At 48.5% G+C, this 7,374-nt stretch overlaps 1 long non-coding RNA gene across 2 annotated transcripts; it reads left to right on the top strand.

Moving 5' to 3' along the window:
• The first annotated feature begins 1,159 nt into the window (after nt 1–1,159).
• LOC136502767 (uncharacterized) lies at nt 1,160–6,421 on the top strand. 2 transcript variants are annotated; one of them, XR_010770696.1, is made up of 4 exons: nt 1,160–1,634; nt 1,721–2,054; nt 5,440–5,801; nt 5,898–6,421. It is a non-coding gene; the product is annotated as an uncharacterized lncRNA (long non-coding RNA). The 2 variants fall into 2 exon arrangements; XR_010770695.1 differs by having other exon boundaries at nt 1,721–5,801.
• Nucleotides 6,422–7,374: the final 953 nt, after the last annotated feature.

Here is a 7,374-nt window from a genome sequence, read left to right on the forward strand (position 1 = left end):
CCTACCTGATCTACAGCACCAAGGCATGTTCCTAACCATGGTGGCGAAGCTTGGGACGCGCCCTCTCAATGGCCTCATGGATGCCATCTAGAGGCCGCTCATGGATGGGCTCAGAACACCTACTGTCGCGTGTTTGTAACCACGGCGAGCATTGTGGTTGTTCATCGGAAGTCGATGTGTGGGGCTCCTATGGTTCGGACACTCAAAACACACGGAAGGGACACGGCACGATTTATCTTGGTTTGGGCTTCTAAGCCTACATGCAGCAGTGTAGTGATCATCGTGTTAGGAATGCCCAATCAAGGAATTACACTGGCGGAAATCGAGAGAGATTGGTATCCTAGAGCTTGTCGATGTTCTTCCTTAGTAAGAAACCGGCCTTGTCTCTAGCAGAGGTGGGTTTTGATCTGTCTGGCTATCTTCCTGTCAGAAGTCTAGTCTCCTTTGCCCTTTTTCTTATTCCTCTCTTCTATCGGCGAGCCGTGCCTCCCCTTATATTCTGAGGAGGACATGGTGTACAAGTCGGCTCGGCTCTAGTATATGGTTTATGTACCTGGTGCAGAGTCCTCTGCTGCATCGTTGCTGGACGCGGCTGTGTCATGTATGGAGGAGACAACAGTGCCGCAACTGCCTCTTGACGTCACTGCTACCATTCTAGTACTTGACCATCAAGAACTGTCTGCGGAGAGGCCTCCCCCAGGTGAGCCTCCTCGATGCTTCATTGACTAGCAAGGAGCCCCCGCCTGGAGGGGCTGATAAGTGGGCCCTAGAGCACTTCGCCCCAAGAGTTGGTGAGTTCCCTTGTCCTTGTGTCACGCTGGTTGCGTGACCCTGATGAGAGAGTGGCAGACAGGGCCTTGCGCCCTTTGAACACTACAAGAAATACCCTTATACATGACGGTTCACCAGTGACCTTCTGAGAAATCATCATAGAATGTTGTAATTTGTGACGGATTATTTCTAAGGTAAGGTGCTAAATCTATGACGACTTGTTAACATATCGTCATGGTTTGACGTCAACAGATCCACCGCACACTCTGTGTCTAAATTTTCGTCGCTCCGCGCCATTCAGTTTCGCACACCTGCGCGGCAGTAGACCTCAAAATCATCCCTGCCTGTAAAAATTTCTCAATCTTATCCTCTCCTCCCACCACATCTCCCTTATCGTCTAGTTCTCCCACGCACGAACAGGAGGATTTCAGGCGGCGGCGCATCCACGCAGGCTCGATGCTCCCGGCTCCCTAATCCCAAATCTCGCGTCTTCGTTCTTCAGCCCAGGCGAGCGACGACGGCAGGGGGCGGCGCTCCACACCCGATGAGATGAGGCAGGGCGGGTGATCAAGACGTGGCCGGCGGACATGCGGGGGCAGCAGGGGCCTGCTACGGCCCTGGGGCTCCTTGTGGCTGCCGAATCTGCAGGGCAGCGGCGGCCTGCTACGGCCCTGGGGCCCCTTGTGACTGCCGGATCTATAGGGCGGCGGCGGCCGATGGTTGCTGCATCCAACTACTAGGGCCTGGCGCGGTCGACCGAGGGTGACCAGGAGGGTCCGCCGTGGAGCGCCCAATGGCCAGCACGGCAACGGCATCGACACAGCGCCCGAGTGCCGGCGTGCAGTCCACCAGGACAACCAACGGTTAGGGATTTGATTTCCCTATTAACAATTCAGATCCTCCCCAACTGTACTCCTCTGCCTGTTATTGATTTTACTGCTTGATTTAGGGGAGTAGATGATTGGAGGCAAGAAGGATGCAAGCTGCCTGGGCTTCAACATTTGTATCCTAACCAATGTTGGTGCACATTAGGATCTGCTTTGTTTTCATTATTTGCAGATATTTTTTCTTGTGGATTTGAGGAATAGCATGAAGACTGCAACATCATTTGCTCCTGCATAGACATTTATCTCTTGCATCTCTGAACAAGCGTTAATTTTGTTTGATTACTGAACTGTGCAAACAAATATTAAAGTCAATATTTCATCTTTAAGTTCATAGTTTGTGCGATTTGCTTATTTGCAGATGAGTGGACAAACCATTCCGCTTTCAAGCTACACTTGGTATGTCTCCAGTTTTTCTATAATGATGCAATCTGACTGAAAGTTATTTGCAATTTAATTTAATTTCTAGAAACTTAGGTTTTTAGTTTGAGGCAACCATAGTTATTAAGGCGGTAAGGCGAGGTGCGGCGCCCGACCCCCTTCCAGACGCCTAGGTGTTTAAGGCGCGAGGCGAGGCGACGCCTTACTAACGTCTTAATATATAATACCACTAGAAATCAGAAGCAAATCATACCATATAATATCATAATAAATAGAGCTGCTACAGTAACATGACATAACATAAAGTAGCAAACTAGCAAACTTGAAATCTCTCATCTCTCAATAGGAGCAAATTAGACTCTAGTGACATAACATAACTTAATTACTAGTGCTGCTAGTCCATAGCAGCCATAGATAGCAAGCAACCAGCGGAGCAGAGAAGGAGCAGAGCAGAGGAAGATGTAGAGCAGAGGAAGGAGGGAGAAAAGGACGCACCGAAGGCAAGGGGCAGATCAGGTGGGGATTGGGGACGACCTCTTCTCTTCCCCTCTCTCCTCTGTTTCCCTCTCACTCTCCGGACGGCGGACGGAGCAGTCGCGACAGGGCGGGAATCGCGGACGGGGCGGGAGTCGCGGACGAGCTGAGTCGTGCGGATGGGGCGGAGTCGCGTGGGGCAGCCGCCTGCGGCGGCGCCGGCACCGAATTTCAGGTGCTCCACCGCCCTCTTCTCTCTTCCTCTCTCCTTCCTTTCCCTCTCCCTCTCTCTCTCTCACTCTCTCGGACGGAGCAGAGTCGCGCGGACGGGCGGCCTCGCGCGGCTGGGACGGACTTGCGCGGGGCAGTCGCCTGCGCCGCCGCCGCCGGATTTGAGGTGCGTCGCCGCCCTCTCCTCTCTTCCTCTCTCCTTCCTTTCCCTCTCCTCTCTCGCTCTCTCAGACGCGATGGGGATTGGGAGCTTTGGCGGGAGGTGTAGGCGCGGTGCTGATGCTTTTCCCGCACGAGGGCGTCGCGCCATTCTTTTCCCGCCCGCTCGAGCGCGCGGCGCCGCTCTTTCCCCGCACCTTTTACGTCCGCGGCGTCCGCCTCAGCGAGGACGACGACTAGGCGACGCCTTCGACCGCAAGGCGACGCCATACGTCGGGACGGTGCGGCGACAGCGACGCCGCGCTTGAAAATCTGCCCGGACGACTAGTCGTCGGCTAGGCGACGCCTTAAAAACTATGGAGGCAACCATCCTTTGCTAAAATTAATTTCTGATGTCATTATATAGGATTGTAAGTTCTACCAAAATTACCATGGTTTGTTCTGCTGGTTGTGTGCAGTTCAGCCTAATCGACTGACACTGACATAGCCATAGCACTGGGTTGGGTCTTGTTTCTATCTATGTGTTGTTCTAAATTGACACTGACATATCTCTTACATGGTTTGCTGATCAAAACGTCTTTCTTTGATGAAGTAATAATGTGAATAGAGTACTTCTATCTCTGCCCAGCAATCCAACGGAAGTGCTCGCATGTTTTAGAGTACTGGTTTCAAATCTTCTTTATAAATAGATGGCAATTTTTTAGAATCCTTGCTCAAAACAAGCCCTGGGCAGCAACTATGGGCGTGCTCAGGCTTGTCCTAAGTCCTTCCAGAGGGTGCGCGTGAAGCGTACCCAATGGGTATAGCCCCTGAACCCCCGGGCGATCTATGAGATCGGTAGAGGGGTTCGTCGGTCAGCTTATTCTTCCCCGAAGAATTGACATACCCCTATGTTAGACTCTCATCACCTACCCACCACAACCCCCCTGGTAACGTACCCTACTGCTAAGCGTGTGCTGTCAAGAGAGTCAACATGGGACATAGTAGTGACAGGCCCATGCCCACTGCACCATGGTGTCATTCCTTTGAATCACCCTAATTTTAGAAGATGTTCATATAGTACAAGGGTTTGTGGAGCCTTTTGGTGAAAGCTATGCCCGACATATCGATGCTATTGATGGTGATGCACAAGAGCGCTTCAAGCCTCGGTGTTGATATTTCTCCACCCCTGTTGATATTTCTTCATCCTGGCTACCGGTGGCGGTGGCGTCATCAACGTCGTGTCCTACTTATAGGCATCACTATCGGGTTCTACATACTCAGATTCCTACAATCTTCTGCAAGGCCCATTCACTTACCCTTCCATATGGGCGCACACAGTTGTTTGCTAGATGGTGTCCACAGCCAGTGTCCTTGCCTCGATATCCTCTAGGATTCTTGATTGCATCATCTCACTATATCCCACGTTAGTGAGACTATGATCCCATCTCTAAGACCTCCTCACTCTCCAATCATAGGTCCTCCCTACCTTGAGGCTTCATCCCCTCTAAAGGTATTGGTGTAGGATGATTGGATCCTGGATGTTCCTCAAAGGATGTATATCACGGCTATCATATTTCAACCCAGACTCTTTGCCTTATAGTCGCATGTGGAATGAAGTTCATCGTAGTTTGGTTGCTTGGTGGTGCATTGCTCAGCCATCAACGACCTACCCCCACCGTGGGAGCTTATGCCTTGACCTTGTAGGTCTATTGTACCCCATGTGTATGTTATTGTGGTTGTTCCTCCATGTATGTTGTTGTCTCCTTACTTGCTCTGTATCTCGGGGTTCATGACCCAGCCTTGTAACTACCATTATTACCGGTTATGCTGGCATATGTGGTTATGAAAATTCAGGTAGGGATATATCATCCCCTGATCTCCTAAACAATATATATATACAAGAATGAAACAATTAATATAGGAGTTTTGTTTTGTTTATATAGTGGCAATATTTCTTACTGTTAGTTTGGTTCATGAAAAAAAATAAAATTCATGAGTGCAAAAATGTATTCCTTTCATGATAGAGTAAAGATGACACAATTAATATATGGGTTTGGTTTTGTTTATATAGTACTAGCCACGCAAGTGTACAGATCACCTAGTGGCTATATTTCTTGATATTAGGTTGGTTTAGAAAAAAAAGGGTCAGGAGTCCAAAATACTTTTTATTACCAAAAAAATTGACATTTTCTTTAAATTTCTCCATGGTGCTATTTTCACCACTGTTTTCACCACGTTCCTTTTTGAGCATCATTAGCATTTAAGCAAGTTCAGGCTGCTCGCTCGAGCCCCATACATGGTCTGCAGTTGGCCTGCCCTCACGGCCAACTTTGATATTCTTCAAATGTATACTTGTGTTTTGACGCACATACCATACATGAAAGATGCATTCATGAGTTTCAAATAACTGTTTTAGTGGTTATACCTTGGAGATAATAAATGTTTCACATGGACTTTACAGATTTATTTGAGAAATTCTATACAACATTTGGTTGCTTTATTTGGAGGCAGTCGACGCGTGAATTCATGGCTGCTTGATCTGTTATGTGTTCACCAGGTCCCATCCGATCTATCTCAGGTGGGCTTAGAAGGGAACAGAATCTGTGGGTGACTGGATGGTAGGCCGGACTGACAATGGTGGCAGGTGTGTGGGCGTCGTGGGTGAGCAACAATGGCACAGCAGGACGGGCACTGGTGGAACAAAGTTAGGTAGGGCAAAGGTGGTGGAGTCATGGTGATGCCTGGCGAAACTGGGTTAGTAGGGGGGATGGGGTTGGATATATGCGAATCCAATAGCATTGAGCTGCCAGAATCAGGTAGCTAGGCAGGCAGGGCAGGGGTGTTTCCCAGAGACGCCAAGAATGACCAGAGGTAGAAGAAGACCAGAAAAGCCACCGAGCATTCAATCTTCATTCAATGGTAAGAAAAGAATTTGAGTGTGCAAACAGGTTAAAAACACTCGATTGTGGGGTACCCTGATTTACTGATTTTGTGTGAGTTTTGCTTCTTCATCAGGGTTGCGGTTCATGTATTGCCACTTTGATTGCCATGCATGTTGTGTGGGGAATAATGGACACCAACAGTACGTATCACATAATCAACTCATCAATCAAAAATCACATGCGGTATGTAACACACTACTTTTGAGTGTCATCAATAATGACAGGCAATTAAGGATGCCCATCACTTACTCTTATTAAGATGTCCATCACATTTTGTTTGTCAAAGTGTGCCCATAGATTATGCCATGTCACTATATATTCATGTCTCCTATACAAATCTAGCCTCCCTTCATCATTCCAGACAACTGTCACCACAAACTACAAGAAAAAGGGTATTGACGACATGATATGTGGTTGTTAAAAATTATTAACAAACACAAAAATATGGTTTCCCATGGTCGTTAAAGGGTCCATCACTAGTGGCCAGTGGCGAGCAAGAAATGCCAGGTCTGAGTCCTCTGGGCCTAGAACCAGCAATCCCGCCCTAAATTCGGAACCGCCGGGGCCGGCGGGAGCAGCGTGCTATGGGCATATGGGCACGGCGGCTGGTGGGCGAATTGAGCTGATGTGTGAGTAGCATTTTTCTCGCTGAACCTTAAATCCTTCCTATTTTGATCACTTATCTCTTAATAAATGGAATTGTAGCTGTTACATATTTCCAATCTTATGAAATTGTTCCTCTGGTTGACATCTAACCTATGATCTAAGTTCCTAGTCCACAGCAACGAATCAATAAAGAAAGAAAATCTAAGGTTTAATTGGTTAAAGAAATGAGAAAATTGGTGTTGTAGTATAATATCATACAAAACCGTTCTCCTTCAATATATTTGTAGCTGCAGCTAGTGTTGTTTACTGTAGTCAATCACCCATATTGATATTAATATCATGCTGGTTTGTGTTCTAGCGCTGGCATCTTGGATAAATATTGTAGTGTGCATTTATATTAACATTGCACATATTCATCATGCTTTCAGGTACTATTGGTCCCCTACCAGAACACAACTGAGATCAAGGAATGCAGTGGAGAAACACCGGGTATTTTCTAGTAGCTCGGAATTTGTCGCAGCCAGCACTACCGGAGGCGGCTTCTTTGCCGAGTGCCTGAGGCACTCGGCAAAGGCCGATATACACTCGGCAAAGCCTTTGCCGATTGTTACACTCAGCAAAGGGCGCTCGGTAAACAGTTTATCGGCAAAGACCTCTTTGCCGAGTGCACTTTATCGGACACTCGGCAAAGGCTTTGCTGAGTGCCAATCCGACACTCGGCAAAGAAAAGTGGCCGTGACGGCGAGCGCCACCGTGACGGCGGCTTTGCCGAGTGTCAAGGTCAAGCACTCGGCAAAGGTGCCCGCTTTGCCGAGCGTCGTTGACTTAGACACTCGGCAAAGGTGGCCACTGTGCCGAGTGCCGCCGACAAGACACTCGGCAAACAGGCGACCTTTGCCGAGTGCCTGGCCCGTGGCACTCGGCAAATCTGTGATGTTTGCCGA

Source organism: Miscanthus floridulus, chromosome 14 (genome assembly GCF_019320115.1).
Source record: "Miscanthus floridulus cultivar M001 chromosome 14, ASM1932011v1, whole genome shotgun sequence".
Lineage (NCBI taxonomy): Eukaryota > Viridiplantae > Streptophyta > Magnoliopsida > Poales > Poaceae > Miscanthus > Miscanthus floridulus.